Source organism: Monodelphis domestica, chromosome 8 (assembly GCF_027887165.1).
Source record: "Monodelphis domestica isolate mMonDom1 chromosome 8, mMonDom1.pri, whole genome shotgun sequence".
NCBI classification, from domain to species: domain Eukaryota; kingdom Metazoa; phylum Chordata; class Mammalia; order Didelphimorphia; family Didelphidae; genus Monodelphis; species Monodelphis domestica.
The window spans coordinates 154,494,664-154,512,499 of NC_077234.1; the positions used below are offsets into that span (position 1 = coordinate 154,494,664).

The 17,836-nt window shown below is 34.3% G+C and overlaps 1 long non-coding RNA gene across 2 annotated transcripts in view; it reads right to left on the reverse strand.

Annotated features, from left to right (window-relative positions):
- LOC103093234 (uncharacterized) overlaps positions 1 to 17,836 on the reverse strand; it is a 436,070-nt gene that overhangs the window by 65,120 nt on the left and 353,114 nt on the right. The window lies entirely within an intron of this gene.

Sequence of the window (17,836 nt, forward strand, 5' to 3'; positions counted from 1 at the left end):
GAGAAAATTAATGATCTGCAAAGCAATTGCAGTTGGAATGAATTAGGATGTACTGGTGATCTCAAGATGAAAGGCATGCTACAGTAGCCTAGTTGTGGCAGACTTCTCTTTGTTAGGGCTAGTCATTGACTTCATTTATCTTGTTTCATAAGTGATTTGGGAATTCCTGCTAGCAAAAGAAAAGAAATAAATGCCACTTCTAAAAGTCACATTACGTAGCAAATCCCAAGTCTAAGAAGACAGAACTTATTTTAGTCCCAAGATCCAGATTTTTATCCAGTGACTAACTCTATTGAACATGTGAGTCAAATATCAGCAGTAAATGTTGTTATAGTAGCAATACTCCTTTTTATGTTCTGTAAAAGGAGCAACCAGGGCATCTAAGGAAACTGATTGTGTATTTCTTAGAACTCTGGCTTCAGAGTGCCCTAGACACTGTCTAAAAACTCTCTGGGTTTAGATGAGGCTTTGGGAGCACAATCCCATGGACACTGTTTTATTGTGGATTATTTAAGGCTACTTAGGGCTGAAGCTCTGCACTGAATATTACTGAGTTCTCATGGCATAAGAAAACAAATAGAAGATACTCTTCACTGGCCAGAAGAATTATGCCAACTTGAAGTACCTCAATAGCATTTCCTATTTTTCAAAAATCTATGGAAAAACTGGTTAGAGATGCAAACTACCTAGAAGTGCTGCTTATGTACCCGAATGAGCTCATGACCTTTTGAAAAGACCTTGGATGGAGAATACCTCAATTTCTCAGAAAACAGAGCCTACCTGTAATTAGATAGAAAAAATGAACAAACAATAAAAAAGTTCCTAATTAAAGAATGTTTATAAAGACAAAGAGCAAGGTACAGATACAGGAGGGGAGAATGAAAGCAAAGGACACACACCCAACATCCAAAAGAAAAATATGAATTTGATATAAATTCTCTAAGAGCTCAAAATAGATTTCAAAAACCAATTAATGGAGGCACAGGAAAAGTGGGGAAAAGAAATGAAATTGATGCAAGAAGAAAAGGAAGTGATGCAAGAGGAAATGGGCCAATTGAAAAAGGAGAACCAAAACCTGTTGGAGGAAAATTGAGGCTTAAAAATCAGAACTATCCATCTAGAAACTAATGATTTCATGAGAAATTGAGAAACAATAAAGTAGAATCAAAGAAATGAAAAATTAGAGGAAAATATGAAATACCTTATTAAAAAAAAAACAACTCACCTAAAAAATAGATCTAGGAGAGACAACTTGAGAATTATCAGATGACCTGAAAGCCATAATCAAGAAAACACCTTAGACATCATATTACAAGAAATTATCAAAGATAACTGTCCAGAGACCCTCAAACAAGAAAATAAAATTGAAATTGAAAGAATTCACAGATAACCTCCAGAAAGAAATCCTCAAATGACAACTTCCAGGAATATAATAGCTAAATTCAAGAGCCACCAAGCTAAATAAAAAATTCTCCAAGCAGACAGAAAGAAACATTCAAATATTATGGAGCTACAATCAGGATCACATGGGATCCAGCAGCTTCTACATTAAAGGATTGGAAGGCATTGAAAATGATATTCAGGAAGGCACAAGATTTGGGTTTACAGCATAGAGTCACATACCCAGAAAAACTGAATATGTACTCTCTGGGAGAAAAGTGGATATTAAATAAGATAGATAGGTCTTTATGGAGCTCTTCAAAATGCTCTTTATGGAGTTCTTCATCTCATAGGGAGCTAATCAATAGACAAGAAGCCCTCATCACCGAAGAATGAAAACACCTTCTTTAGATATTTTTTTCTTTTGTTTCTCTTATATACTAACTTCCAACTTGATGGAGATGTTTCTATTTCTTAGGAAATGTTATTTGAGAGTTTTTCTGTAACTTTGTTTATTTACCTTATTTTGGAATTCCTCAAGAGCCTCATGTTCTTATTTACTCAACAAAAAGTATACTTTTGACACTTGTAGAAATCTAGCTTCAAAGTCCAAGAATCAAACAGAATACTAAAGAGAAAAGGAACCCAAATTTGAGTAATAAATTTACAAGATAGTTTATATAAATGCAAACTATCTAAAATTTGGTAACTGATTAGAAATATCTTTTATAATTTCCTCAAATTATTGTAAAAATAAAAGTATACTAAATTCCTATCAATTTCACAAACTTTAAAATAGCTCCCATTGCTTTTAAGGTAATTAGCTTGAAGAAAGGAAAAGAGGGAGATATTTCTCTTTTTTTCTAAAATTCTAGAAAAAAATATATTTTTTTATTTTGGTTTTGTTTTGTCTTGCTTTTAGGAAAAACCATGTTAAATGATTTAGTAGAGTTGTCTTACATTGTCAACTTTATTTCTTTTAAGCCTAGCATGAGGATCCTAGGTTAATCAGTAAGACCTGAGTTCAAATTTCACCCCAGATATTTTACTTGTTCTCTGGGCCAATTTCTTATTTAAATAACTTAACAGTATGTATATATAGTAGGCACTAGGGACCTGTAACCACGAAAAATGTCTCTTCTAGCTTTAGCATTTAGTTGGTTGTTTTTGTTTGTTTGTTTGTTTGTTTTTTGATAAATATATTCAAGGGTCCAATAAAGAGTCAGAGTCAGATGTTTTGCTTAAAAAAAAGAAAAGACCTTTGGATGAGCCTTAGAAATGAAAATATCTGAGTGCCTAGAAGAAGCTGATTTAAAAATGTCCATATATAAGTGCCACAACTTTTCTTAGCTATGTAGATCGCAGGGGTTTTCGATAAAGAATAAGCATTGTTCCAAAGCAGAGTTTTAAAAATAACTCATTATGTTATATTCAAGGAAGTTATGTGAACTGAAGATGTTTCTAGGATTTTGTAGCTATTGTAGAAATATTATAAGAAATTCTGCTATCTATAACTTCATTCATAGATATGTGATTGGAAAGAAATAAAAACAAAAGGACAGGAAAGTTTAATTTTGTTTAATCTTTTCAATGACCTTGGGAAATCATTGGAATAAGGAGTATGAAAGGCATTTGAAGGAAATGGTTGACTTTTTCCATGTATGCATGAAGTAAAATGCAAACCCTTTGTGCTCCACATTGATACTAGTCTGGAAGACTTTGAATAGGTATGCACCTGGAGATTTTTATCAGAATATCATTAGATATTTTAGTGATGAATTTATAAACCAAGTGGTGGATTGTTATCTTACATACAAGTCAGAATTCTTAATTTGGAAATAGCTTGCCACTAAAAAAGAATGAAGATAATGGATATGTAATTCAATTTCAAATATGAACTGAGGATAATCCATTTATTCATATTTTGGCCATCACTAAGCTGGGTTCTGGCTGTCTGAAGTGGGTAATGGCAATATTGGATAATAAGTTTAATGTGATATCCAAAACAGTGTATTTAATTAATTAATTAATATCCAATAACTCCAAGTATTATATTTTATAATATTTATTAATTTATTAATAATCACTTGAAGTAAAAGAAATTAAAGGTCAAAAGTAAAAGCTTTAGTAAAGCCAGCTTTCCCAGCCATGATCAGGTGAAAAGAGTGAGGGGCGAGATCACATAAAAACTATATCTCCAAAATAGACATAACATGAGAACAAAAGTAAGATGCTGGAAGAAAGAGTCCTGGGGTTCAAATTCTAATCATACAACAGGAAAGATTATGACAAACTAAGATTCCCCACCCTGTAGACAATATGAGTTGGAAGTAATGGGGATACTCATAGAAAGAAGATGATCTATGATACTTAGAGAGAAATGAAGATCATCAGATAAAAATTCAGTTGAGAATCTGAGATTTCCAATAAAATGTGTACCACCAGTGATTGTGAATCATTTTTTAATCATTCTTCAATTGTTGCTGGATGGCTGGCAATTGGAATAACAACTTGATGTAAGCCAAGAAGTATACAAGGACCCCGAAAAACCACTACTAGGTCTAAATCCCAAAGAGATTAAAGATGGGGGGGAGGCATACTTGAATAGAAATATTCTAGCAGCCCTTTTTGTGGTGGCAAAGAACTGGAAACTGAATGAATATCCATCAACTGGGGAATGGCTAAACAAGTGGCCTGTGATTGTAAAAGAATCCTATTATGCCATAAGAAATTATGAACAAGATGATCACAAAAAATCCTGGAAAGGGTAATATTAAGTGATCCAAAGTGAAGTGAAAAGAACCAGAAGAGCATTGTTCATATTAACAGCAATAAAATACAATGATTAACTATGAATGACAACTATTATCAACAATGCAAGAATATAAGATAACTAAAAAAAGGTTCATGACAAAGGAACTGATGGAGTCTGGATACAGATTGAAGCATACTGTTCTTCATTTTATTTTCTTTGTGAATTTTTCTTTAGTGTAAGTATATGTGTCTTTTTTCACATTATAAACATAAAATATGTATCCTATAACACATGTAGAACCTATATCATATTACCTACCATTTGGGGGAGGGGATGGAGATGAGAGGGAGGAAGGAAACATGAATAGCAAAATGTCAAAAATGATTATTGAAGATATATAATTTGGAAAAAGATTAAAAATTTAATTTAAAAAAGAACTTGGTAAGTAATCTCTTCATTCCAAAGGGTGTGCTTTACAATTAGGGCAATAGCAAAGGTTTGAGTTATTCACTGGATTGTGCTATTAGACTGATCCAAGTACCAAGAAGCAGCTAACTAAAGCACTTCACACTATTACAATGTTGGCATTAAATGAAGTCTTGGGACATCGTGATCAAGAGAGGACACTTGAGCTGGTAATAAGCAGCTTTGACTGGCAACAACTATCTATAAGACATATGAGATATGTTTAATATGTTGAAAAGGAAACACCATCAACTCCTGACTATACTAGAAAATAGAAATATCAACAGGTTCTGGGAGCTTGTGTGTTTAACTTTTTGTCTCTGGTAGGAGATAGGATTAATAGGAACAATATTTTATAAGTTAACAGACAATTTCACCCATGAATACCCAATGAGGAGCAAAAAGACTCTAAAGTCATTAGAGTTTTGTTGGAGAATTATTTCCCGGTATGTATGTATGTATATATATATATATATATATATATATATATACATATATATATATATATATATATATATTCCCCAGAAACCATTCTGACAAAATATTTGGTCTTGGCAATAACCAAGAAGTCTTTCACATATCACTACCCACAAGGAGATTGATAATCTGAATGCTTTTGTTTTATGCTGCTAGAATTCCTGAAATCTACCCAATGGAATCCTCGTGTGGCACTTCTAATATATGAATACAGTGGTACTAGGAATTACAGCAATGGTTTTACACTTTGGGGGCAATATTTAGGCAACAGTCATATTTGCCCCTCATCTTTTGCTTGAAAGTTACATGAGTTAGAATGGATTTAGTGATTCAGAATATATCTCATTGGAGAGATCAGCTGCAGGAGTCTAACCTCCTAGCAATGACCTAAGCTCACAAACTTTCCACTAGAAGCATGCAGTAGTATTGTCACCAAGTCTTCTAAATTATTCCAGTATTATCAACAATTTTCCAAATAAATGGTGATAGATTTTCCCCAAGGAATCTTCGATTATATAAAATCTATAAGATAGTAGACCATTGGAGGCAGCTGGGTATTTCAATGGATTGAGTGGTAGACTTGGAATCAGGAAGATCTAAGTTCCAATTTGACCACAGATACTTATAAGTTTCATGACCTGCAATAGTCATTTAACCTCTTTTCATACCAGTTTCTGCCTCTGTTAAATGGAGAAAACAATAATCTTCATCTCCTAGCATTGCTGTGAGATTAAATGAGATATTTGTAAAGTGCTCTTTTTAAACAAAGTATTATATAAATACTCTCTATATAAGTAGTCAAAATAATGGGCAACTCTACAGATAATAATCAAGGCCTTTCAAAAAGAATATTTTACAATCATCTGTTGCCCATTGTGAGCTAATCAAAATCTTCTCTGAGCAAAAGGGAAGGATCAATTGGACACCATCAGGAGAACTGCAAGAACTAGATCAACTTCTCAGAGATTGCTAGAGCTTGATAATAACTCAGATGACTCTACCTCATATAATGAGAACTATGGGTTTTTTATAACTTCATGGAAATCAACCAAGTCTTTTTGTATCTCAAGGGGATATCTTTTCAGTTGAAGGCAGAAGATCTGAAAATAGAGACATCACCTTTTGAACCTGATATTACCCCTGTAGAGACATCTCAAGATAAAATAATGCTGCATCAAATGGGTGCTGAAAGTCAGAAGAGATCATCCACAATCATAGGAGTTCATGGGCAAAGTGTCAGATGTGTCAGATCAATGACTGAGCTCCCATTTGAGAAAAAAATGGACAAACTGCCTACCCATTCAGCCAAGAAATGGCCATTGCAGGAGTACATATAAGAGATTCTCTGTATTTGATTCCAGAATATGCCATGATATGTTGTTATACATGACCTACATGCTTGTTATTCAATGTGCTTTTTTGATATTTTTACTATTTATTATATTACATTACGATACACCATGATATATATGTAATTTTGTAATATGTGCACATAGCATTTTTCCTCATATGATATATGTATTTGATCACCATATACATGGGTTACACAGGTGTGATACTGGCTACATACAGTAATGTTACCTGAATTAACCCTAGTATGAAAGCCATGTATTAGGTGCCTATACTTATAATGTGTCTTATAGATGGAATTCTATCCTATTCTATGCTAATTTATACTGCTTATGATGGGTGCCCAAAGATGCTTTCATGCATTTGTAGGAAGCTGCAAATATTCCCTGGGAGAAGGATTCGGTGCCCTGTTAGTTTGTCTATCCCTCCACCTGCTGCTTGGAACCCATGGCTTGGCTATCCAGAGAGCAATGAAAGAAGGAATGTGCAAGTTGTTTAGTCATTTCAATTATGTCTGAATTTCTGTGACCTAGTTTTGGGGTGTTCTTCATAGAGATACTAGAGTGGTTTGTCATTTCCTTTTCCAACTCATTTTACATATGAGAAAATAGGCAATGAGGGTTAAGTGATTTGTACAGTCACACAACTAGTAAGCATCTGAGACCAGATTTGAAATCAGATCTCACATTTTATCCACTGCACCACCCAGCTGCCCAAAAGGAAGTGCTGATGTGGCATTAGGGATAGAAATTTCATGGACTAAAGGTGTGAATCAAAATAAGACACCGAGGCAGCAGGGGCATGGTCATCTTCTCTTCCATGGGACCCAATGTTGGGTTTAGTTCTCCCTCCTCCAAAATGTTTTATTTTTTCATTGGACCTGCTATTTCATCTGTAGAGTGAATCTTAGTGATAAAACTTCCCTACTAAAGCGGATTCATACCTGTTCATTAGATTATATTTTCAAGTTGTCACTTGCTCTACAACCTATAGTATTGGAGAAACTGCTTCACAGGGACAATGAGAAGTCAAATGACTTGCCCGGAGACATTCTAAGTCCACACATGGGTCTTAAATCTAGATCCTCCTGGTGCCTCTTTCCATTTTCTATCCACTACACCAATGGCCTCCAAAGTGGGGCCCATAGCCTACCCCAAAGCAATGGGTAATCAACTACAGTGTAGGCTTATCTTCAACCCAACCACAACTAACCTGGAAACTAATACCTACCCAAAGGGTAGCTGTGCAAACTCCCAAACTCTCTGCTTCTTTCCCAGATATTAGCCCCTCAGAGCAATTGTGATCCATGATCTAAGCTTCCACAGAAGCAGGCTAAAAGTACTATTAGGAAAAACATCCCCAACTTCCACCATCATCCCCCAAAATCAATCTCATTGCCATATTTAATGGTTGGCTCTGTACTCCAGGACAGTGACCATCGAGTAAGAGCCCCAAACTCTTTTCATTTTCAGTGAGACACAATGTGCCCCAAAGGATCAGGAAGCATGGATGGGTTTCAATAGGTCACATATTTCATTACATTTTCTCTCCTCTCCAACTTACTGCTTCTCAAAATTTCCCTCTTACTATAAAGGACAGTCATCATCCTTGCAATTAATTACCCATTGTTATCCTTACCTCCTCACTCTCCTTTACCCCCCATATCCAATTGAGTTGTCAAATCTTGTTACTTCTTTCTTAATGGAACTTGTCAAAAATGGACCGTTTTCTCAATATACAAAGTCATTAGCTTAATTGAGTCAAAATCACCTTTTCTCAGTAATCTTACAATACCCCGCTATTTGTTCTCCATGCCTAAAGATTTTCCAAATGTTTTCCACATCATTGTCAAAGTAATTTTTCCTGAAATTAATATCTGTTCATCTACTTTAAAAACTCCAATGGCTCCCTACTTATTCCAGGTCAACAAGCTATTTCACACTTATCTCATGTTTTTTAAATTTTATTTTAATATTTTTGTTTTATTTTTTACAATGTGCCTAAATATTGGTAAAGTTCTAAATGTTTATAATTTATAAATAAGTAAATATGTACATATTGGAGCATCCTGAAATAATTTTCACTGATGGAGTACATGATCATAAACGTTTAGAAACAGCTGTCTTATACCATTTTATTTCTCATTCACCTATACTACCATAAAAATGTAAGAGTTAACTCCAGCTGTTATAAGCATGAGGATGCAGAACAATATAACTATATCATGTGTCAATCATCCATAACTTACATAATGGGCTATTATTCTTACTAATATTTCTTAATGAATGAGATAAATTGCATATATAGCTTCACCTTCTAAATTCAGAGTTACCTTTTAAATAATTCACCTTCACTAATAGGTTTACTTGTTAGAATAATTCAGAGCCTCACCAGCCCAAAGTAACTGAACAATTGTCATATATTCTTTTTTTCTATGAAAAACAAAGTCCTTTCTACAAAGTAGGAAGGGGTAGATTTAGTTTTTGTGCAGAGGTATTCAATAAATGCTTTAAAGAATAAACCCTTAGCTTTAATATTGGGTATTGGCTCCAAGGCAGAAGGGTGAGTTAGGTGAATTTCCCCAGGTGACAGTGCCAAAGGCCAGATTTAAACCCAGGACTACCTGTCTCTAGGTCTGGCTCTCAATCCACTGAGCCATCCAGCTGCCCTCCTCACCAAATTCTTATTGAATAAATGATGGAAGGAATAGAGCTTCAGTTTCCTGAACAGTAAAATGAGTAGATTTCACTATATAATTGCAAAGTCCCTTCTGGGTCTAAAAGAGATGATCTTATAATTAAATGAATATATAAAGACATGAATTTGGATGTAATATTTAATATTTAAATGCCAAATATACTACCATTCTGTGAACAGAGAAAGGCAAACTGGATAAATCATAGATTAGAATACCTATTTCCCTATCCCCAAAAATGGATTCATTCAGTTCTAAAATAAATTAAAATGTTATCCTCTTAGAAATCACTTCAAACTAATCTACAAACAAAATATTTTAATCATTAATATTCGTAGGGAAGTTATACCAACATGTTTTGTTCTTTTTAAATACTTTATTTTAGTTGTTCATGATATTAATCTCTCCCTGGCTAAGATCTTTAATGAAGGTTGAATAATTAAAATCTGCTAAGTCTAAAAAAGTACTAGAAAATAGTATTTCCTAGATTTTTTAATATTTGAAACTTTAAAAAATATTTCTGAACCTTTTGTTTTTTATTTTGACAACTACTATCCAAATATATAAAACCAGGGGACATCTGAATGGCTTAGTAGATTGAGAGCTAGGCCTAGAGATGGGAGGTCCTGGGTTCAAATTTGACCTCAGACACTTCCTAGCTGTTTGACTCTAGTCAAGTCACTTAACCCCAATTGTCTAGCCCTTACCACTCTTCTATCTTGGAACCAATATACAGTATTTATTCTAAGATAGAAAATAAGGGTTTAAATTATATATATATATATATATATATATATGTGTGTGTGTGTGTGTGTGTGTGTGTATACATATAATTTTATTCCATTCATTATCTTATTTGATCTTTATAGCAACCTTATGAAGTGAGACAATATTTTCATCTCTCATTTTTCAGATAAATAAATTGAGACTCCAGAGATTAAGTGACTTGCGTCACAAAGCTGGTAAGCAGTGTAGATAATGAATGGATTGTCTCATTAACTCCTACAGTCCACACAGGAAAAAACATTTTTTTTTTCAGAATAAGGAGAAAGAGTTCCTGAAAAGGGCACCGAAAGGTGCCTCACATGACTCTCTAAGCCTCACTATCCTGAGGTTTATTTGCCCCTCAAGCACAACTAGAAGCAGCAACCGAGTTTAATTTGTATGTTGCAAAAACATATTTTGTTAGGATTCTGATCCTTCCATAGTAAAGCAGAGAGGTCATTTGACTTTCTGCTTACTCTATTAATATTACTCATTTCCCCATGGCAAAATCATGGCTTAGGAAGCCAGAAAGGGACAAAATGCATTTTATTATGGACTAAATATTTTGTGAGCTGTGTGACTAAACCATACAGTGGTGTATTCTATTTGCAGTAGGAATTCATATTAATTTTCATGTATAACCAAACAAAATACCCCTTAGCAAACAAGCCATTGTCCTTGTAAGAGAATAAGTAGAAGAAAATGAAGGGTGAGGGCTTGGTTTAAGGTATTCAATAGGAAATGGTCATTTTAACAAAGAGTTCAATTTCCCTATTGTGAGCATTATTATTATTATTATTATTATTATTATTATTAACACTTTTATTCTCACACACCCTGTATATAGCCTAAAAGATGATTCTTGCTCCCGGGAGATACATATTTTCACTAAAAATAGTAACAATATTTCATTTCGGGTCAATCTACTTTTAAAAACCTTTAGGGAGGAAGAAGGGAATGATGCAAATTTTCTCTCATATTTAATATAGTATTTTGCTTGGTTGATTGTTTCCAAAAGAAGTGAGAAAAGCATTTTACATTGTTTTGTTTAAATGAGGACAAGTAAAAATGAAATATATCATAAAATAGCATGACAAAATTCTTCATTCTTAAACATAGGCAATGCAGGCCAAAAAGACAACTCTGACAAACAAACCTGTCTTGGTCTCCTTGAATAATTGAAGGAAATTTAAGCAGCTAAAATTATAATGGGTTTGGATTTTATAACACTAAGCTATACTGAAGAGAGCCACTGAGTTATTACTTTGACTAACCTTTCCAGACACATTCATCTGTTTACAGATGCTACTGGAAAGAGAATAAATCAAACCTTTCCTCCACTATGCTGTGCATAATGCATTAGTTTCATGAATCCCACCTCCTAAATTTATTACTCATGTTTTATGGTACAGAAATGTCCACTTACATACCACTTTGTCAGCCGTTAAAGGTTTGAAATGGAAACATTAGTTGTTCAAAATGCAAATAATGTTAACCATAGTGGTAAAAATAATTGACAAGTGTTTACTATGAGCATTATTTTTGAGTCTACAATATCCAGGGAACCTCAGTCACACAGAGAACTTTAGTACTTTGAGGTCTCTGGAGGTCGTTTAATATATTCCAAAGTAGTTCCAAAGAAAATTGACTTAGCCCAAATTTTCCTGGAATTCTTCTTGATCTAAACTCGTAGTGTATTCTCAGGAAAGTTATTAGGGCAAAAATATCATCAAAGTAAACCTTCATAAAAGTATAGACCAATAGACTGGGCTAGGAACTCTACAAATCCATTTTCTTTGGCCAAATGAAATAAGTATTAATAGACCTCAAAGTTCAAAGTGTGTTCCATAGATCCCTGGGGGTCTCTTAGACCATTTCAAGGGTATTTTATGAAGTCAAAACTGTTTTCATAATAATAATAATATATTACATTCTGTATAATGTAAAATTAATCTACAATAATAAAATATTATATTTTAAAGATTTATTAAGAGTCATTAGAAATAAAGGAATAAAGAGGATACAAAATAAAGACCACATGCCCATGACTACTTAGCCATTTCAAAATCCCCACTCAACACCTTCACCATGCTTGCTACAAGCCAAAGAGGCCAAGCAGGACCGCCCACTCAATATTTATCCCCTGTCTACAGGAAGTATGTAGTGACAGGAAGTCAGTGGTCTCCCAGAAAATGTAGTTCTTTTTACATATGAAACAAATGCATTCAATCCCACACAGTTCAAATCACCACATCCCAAAGTCACTCTGGATTTTCTGGTGCAGTGTGTGGTCTGTGGGTTTAATATTAAAATAAATAAGTTATTTAAATTAATTAATAAACAAATATTTTTAAAAACCTTACCTTCCTTTTTAGAATCAATACTGTGGATTCATTACAAGGTATAAAAGTGGTAAAGGCTAGCCAATGACAGTTAAGTGACTTGCCCAGGGTCACGGAGGTAGACAGTGTCTGAGGCCAGACTTAATGCTCTCAAACCACTAAGGAACCTCATTTCCCCCAATAAACAAATATTTTTTCAAATATGGCGCAGATAGATAGATATAGCCCCCTCAAAAAACTTTTGGGGGCCTTCAATAATTTTAAGGGCATAAATAGTTCCTGAATAATTTTCAAGAGTATATCCAAAGGGAAAACAGTTTGAGATTCTCTTTAACAATGACCTCTCCTCTGAGGCTGACACTTTGGGTAACTGAGGAAGGCATAGGTTTATTATGATACAACAAGCTACCCAAGCTCCAAGAAGATCAAATATGCACATAAACTAAAAACTATTCATGTTCAAATAAAATATTTAAATTACTAAGAAAATGTGAAAGCTTAATATAATACATGAACTAAGAAAAATTCAAAGTACTCTGAATCCACTTCCCTAAAAAGTATAACTTTTACTAGTTAGAAGGCATAATTAGTTGAAAACAAAACAAAAACAATTAATGAGGTAGTTTAGGAAGAAGAAGTAGGAGGAGAGAGAAGAGGAAAGGAAGAGGAAGAACAAAAATGAGAAAAAATATTCCCCCCATAAGCCTAGAATACATATTCCCATAAATATATATATACTCAATTACCCATAAATATACTCAATTATTAGTAGGCGGAAAGCAGAAAATAAGTGGCCAGAAGGCATGCATGGACAAAATGTTTACAAAGGGAACATACATCAATAAAATATACATTTGAAGAACTGTTTATGCAAATAATACATATCATTATGGCGCGCGTATGGAAGGGTGTGTAGGAATCTAAGTTAGGGATGGTCTGGTTTTCTAGGGTTAGTGGAAAGAAGGGAATTTTGAGATATGCCCTGGGAAAGGATTCTGGGTAGGAAAGAATTGTGGGAGTTTTAAACTGAAAATAACTGAACTTCACTTCCTTCTTGGATTTTAGCTGAGCTGGGAGTGAGTTTTGTCCCTCTGCCTACAATTTCAAGCTGGAGGAGTTTTGCTCTAAGAGATTCTCCCTGGAAAGTCGGGATTTTCGTGGAGAAATCTTTGGCATCCAGGTAGAGGGTTTACTTGGAGGAAACTAATTTCCCTGAGTCCAGTCTTCATCTGCCAGTGGTCCATCTACCAGAATTCCTATTGGCTAAGGTAATTCAAAGCTTTCCACCTATAACTTTGAGTTAATTAGTACAGCAGCCAAACTAAGAGGGCTTTCCCTTTCTTTCTTTATTAATTACTGGTGGGAAAATTAGGTTAAGTCAGATAGCTTGGGAAAGGGTATTAGATAGTATAAGGAGGTGTAGGTAGGGTCCAAGGAAAAACAGAAGACTCTCCTTAAGCAGGGGGCATAGTCGCTTTGTGGAGGTAGTTTGAAGAGTGTTAGGGTCATATCTACCAGTTCCCCTTATTCCTTTTGTTAAAATAAACATTGTTCCTATGCACAAAGGGCGATAAAAGAATGTCTACCCTTTGATCCAGCCATAGCACTGCTGGGTTTGTACCCCAAAGAGATAATGGACAAAAAGACTTGTACAAAAATATTCATAGCTGCGCTCTTTGTGGTGGCCAAAAATTGGAAAATGAGGGGATGCCCATCAATTGGGGAATGGCTGAACAAATTGTGGTATATGTTGGTGATGGAATACTATTGTGCTCAAAGGAATAATAAAGTGGAGGATTTCCATGTGAACTGGAACAACCTCCAGGAAGTGATGCAGAGCGAGAGGAGCAGAACCAGGAGAACATTGTACACAGAGACAAACACACTGTGGTATCATCGAACGTAATGGACTTCTCCATTAGTGGTGGTGTAATGTCCCTGCACAATCTGCAGGGATCAAAGAGAAAAAAACACTGTCCAAAAGCAGAGGACAAACTGAGGGAATAGAAACACCAAGGAAAAGCAACTGCCTGACTACAATGGCTGAGGGGACATGACAGAGGAAAGACTCGGAGTGAACACTCTGATGCAAATACTAACAACATGGCAATGGGTTCAAGTCAAGAACACATATGATACCAGTGGAATCACACGTCGGCCACGGGGGGGGGGGGGGGGGTGGGAGGGAGGAAAAGAAAATGATCTTTGTCTTTAATGAAAAATGCATGGAAATGATCAAATAAAATACTATAAAATTAAAAAAAAAAAGATAAAGAAATCCCCTTTCACAAAACTAATCCAACCATTCTAGAGGGCATTTTGGAACTATGCCCAAAAGGCTATAAAAGTGCGCCTACACTGATCCTATAATACCACTACTGGATCTATCTCCCAAAGACAGAATAAAAAAGGAGAAAGGACCAACTTTTACAAAAATATTTATAGCAGTTCTTTTTGTGGTGGCAAAGAATTGGAAATTCAGTGGATGTCCATCAATTGAGGAATGACTGGACTAATTGTGGTATATAATGGTGATAAAATACTATTGCACTATAAAAAACAATGAGTAGAATGATTACAGAAAAAGCCAGAAAGATCCACATAAACTGATGCAGAATGAAATAAGCAGGACAAGGAGAACATTGTACATAGTAACAGCAATACTGAATGATGAACTGTGAAAGACATAGCTACTCTCAGCAATAGAATGATTCAGGACAACTCTGAAGGATTTATGACAAAGAATTCTATCCACCTCCTGAAAAATAACTGTTGGAGTCAGAATGCTGATCAAATCATACTACTTTTGCACATTAGTTTATGTTCTTATTTGGGGGTTTTGGTTTTATTTGAGTATTTTCACACAACAATGACCAATATAAAAGCATGTTTTACATAATATATGTATAATGCAGATCAAATTGCTTACCATCTCTGGAAGAGGGGAGAAAAGAGAGAAAGAGGGACAATTTGGATCTTATAATTTCTGAAAACATGTTAAAAATGTTATCACATGTAATTGGGAAAATAAAATATCTTTTTTAACAAAGAAAGAAAAATGGAGTAACCACATAAATGCTTAAACTAGTACCACTTCAGAAAACCAAAATAAAAGGAGGGATTAAAATTCTAAAAAAAAAAAAACAAAAAAACCCCCAAAAAAAAACAAAAAAAAATAAACATTGTTCCCATAATCAAAGGGTTTGGTGCTTAATTGGCCCTGAGGAGTTCCTAAGTGGGTTATAATATCTTACATCCATCTAGGATACTTCCCCATTATAGGTGCAGTATACTAAGATGCAGCAGGATTAATGATCTCTGGTGCAGTCATTGTGTGGTTTGCAATTAGCTTTCTATTTTTTGGTTTCATGTGGCATGCAATATTTCAAGGGCAGTAATTTGATGGTCTCTGATCACCTCTGGAAGTTACTATGTTGGCTACAATGTTGAGGTGCATCTTCTCTCAAAAATCCCAAACCAAAGTGATACCCATTCTCCACAAGAGGAAAAATGGGTACTGTCATATCTTTTCTCTTAGCGTCAAGAGATGTTTTTAAGGGGCAAGTTCTTGATAGACGCAGTGTCAAACTACAGAAAAATCATTTCCTGCTCAACAGCCTATCCCTTTTAACATAACAATAAAAAGGAAAGAAACTCAATAAAACTAACCAGTATCAGTCAAGCAAGGCTGAACATGCAGTGTTCCATAACTATAGTCCTGCAAAGAGAGAAGCTGCATTTCTATTTCACTCTCCTGCTACTCATGTAAGTTTTTCCATGCTTCTCTGAATTTCTGGAATTCATATTCCAGATCACAGGTGGATATGAACATAAGTATTCTGACTTCAGAGCCCTATACCATTCTCCCTTCAACCTTTCTTTTAACACTATAAATTTTTTTTATTCATATGTTACATTGCGGTAAACCATTCTCTAGTTGATAGAAATCTGCTTTTTTCCAAGTCTGTTGCTATGATTTAAAAAAAAGGCATGCTTTGAATATTTTGGTGTATATTGGACTTTTCTTTCTCTGTTGACCTTCTTTGGGTTTATGCCCAGCAGTGATATCTCTCAGTCAAACAGTATGGGACATGCCTTAGCAAAATTACAAATGGCTTTCCTGAATGTGAGGGCTGATTCATAGATCCATAGTTGTTGTTCTTTTGTCTTTTTGTTGTTGTTTTTTGATGTGCTTTACTTTCTGTAGCATCTTCAGTATAGAATAATTTAATATTTTGTCTGCTTTACCAAATTTTTTGGTGTGAAGTGAAATTGCAGAGGATTTTTCTTCTTATTTTTATCTCTCTTATTGGTGATTTATGGCAGTGTTTCATTTGGTCTCTAATTCTATGTAATTTTTTTAGAACTCCATTATATCATGTGACCACTACTTATCCTTATCATATATTGCATTAATTCCTTACATATCTTGCATATCAAACTAACCTTATCAAAGATATATGATTATTTTTTCCATTGTAGTTTCCTTTCTTATGCTGCACATATTTCATTTGCTATAAAGCTTTTCAATTTCATATAACCAAGATTATTTACCAATTTTTTCTTCTGCGATTACTTCTTTTTTTTGTTTTATCTTTATTTTATTTTAATAACAAATTTCCACATGAGTTTTCCAAAGTTATTGGATTGATCTTGACTCCCTCCTTTGTTACCTCCCCCCTCCTGGAGCTGACAACCAATTCAGCTGGATTATGCATGTACTATCATGCAAAACATATTTCCATATTGTTCATTTTTGTAAGTGAATAATCTTATAAAACCAAAACCCCAAATCATACACCCACATAAGTGATAAGATAAAATGTTTTCATCTGCATTTCTTATCAACATTACTTTTTTTAGAGGTGGATAGCATTCTTTTTAATAAGTCCCTCAGAATTGTTCTCGATCAGTATATTGCTGTTAGTAGTGAAGTCTATCACATTTCATCATTCCATGATATTTCAGATAATGTGTAAAACGTTCTCCTGGTTCTGATTATTTCACTCTGCATCAGTTTACATTCTGAAATCATCCTGTTCATCATTCCTTATAGCACAATAGTATTCCATCATCATTATATATCACAATATGTTCAGCCATTCCCAATCAAGGGACATCACCTCAATTTCCAATTTTTTGCCACCAAAAAAAGTGCATCTATAAATATTTTTGTACAAACATCTTTTCCCATTTTTTCTCTCTTTTGGATACGGACCTAGCAATAGTATTGCCAGAACAAAACATACATTCTTTTATAGCTCTTTGAATATAATTCCAAATTATCCTCCAGAATAGCTAGATCAATTTTTATGATTACTTCTACCCCTGATTTGGTTAAGGGCTCTTCACCGAGTAAAGACCATGAAAAGAGCCTGATACATGATTCTATTCTACTGGTGATCTTTAGTATTCAGGTTATCTATCTACTTTGAGCTTAGTGTGACATAATATTATAAACAATTTTTGTCAACTTAAGTTCCAGTATTGCCAGCAGTTCTTGTTAAATATGTACTTGTTCTCCAAGTATTTTATATTCTTGAGTTTATTGAGCACTGCATTATCAAGTTCAGTAGTTTCTAGTTTCTACTTCTGTAGTCTTTTTTA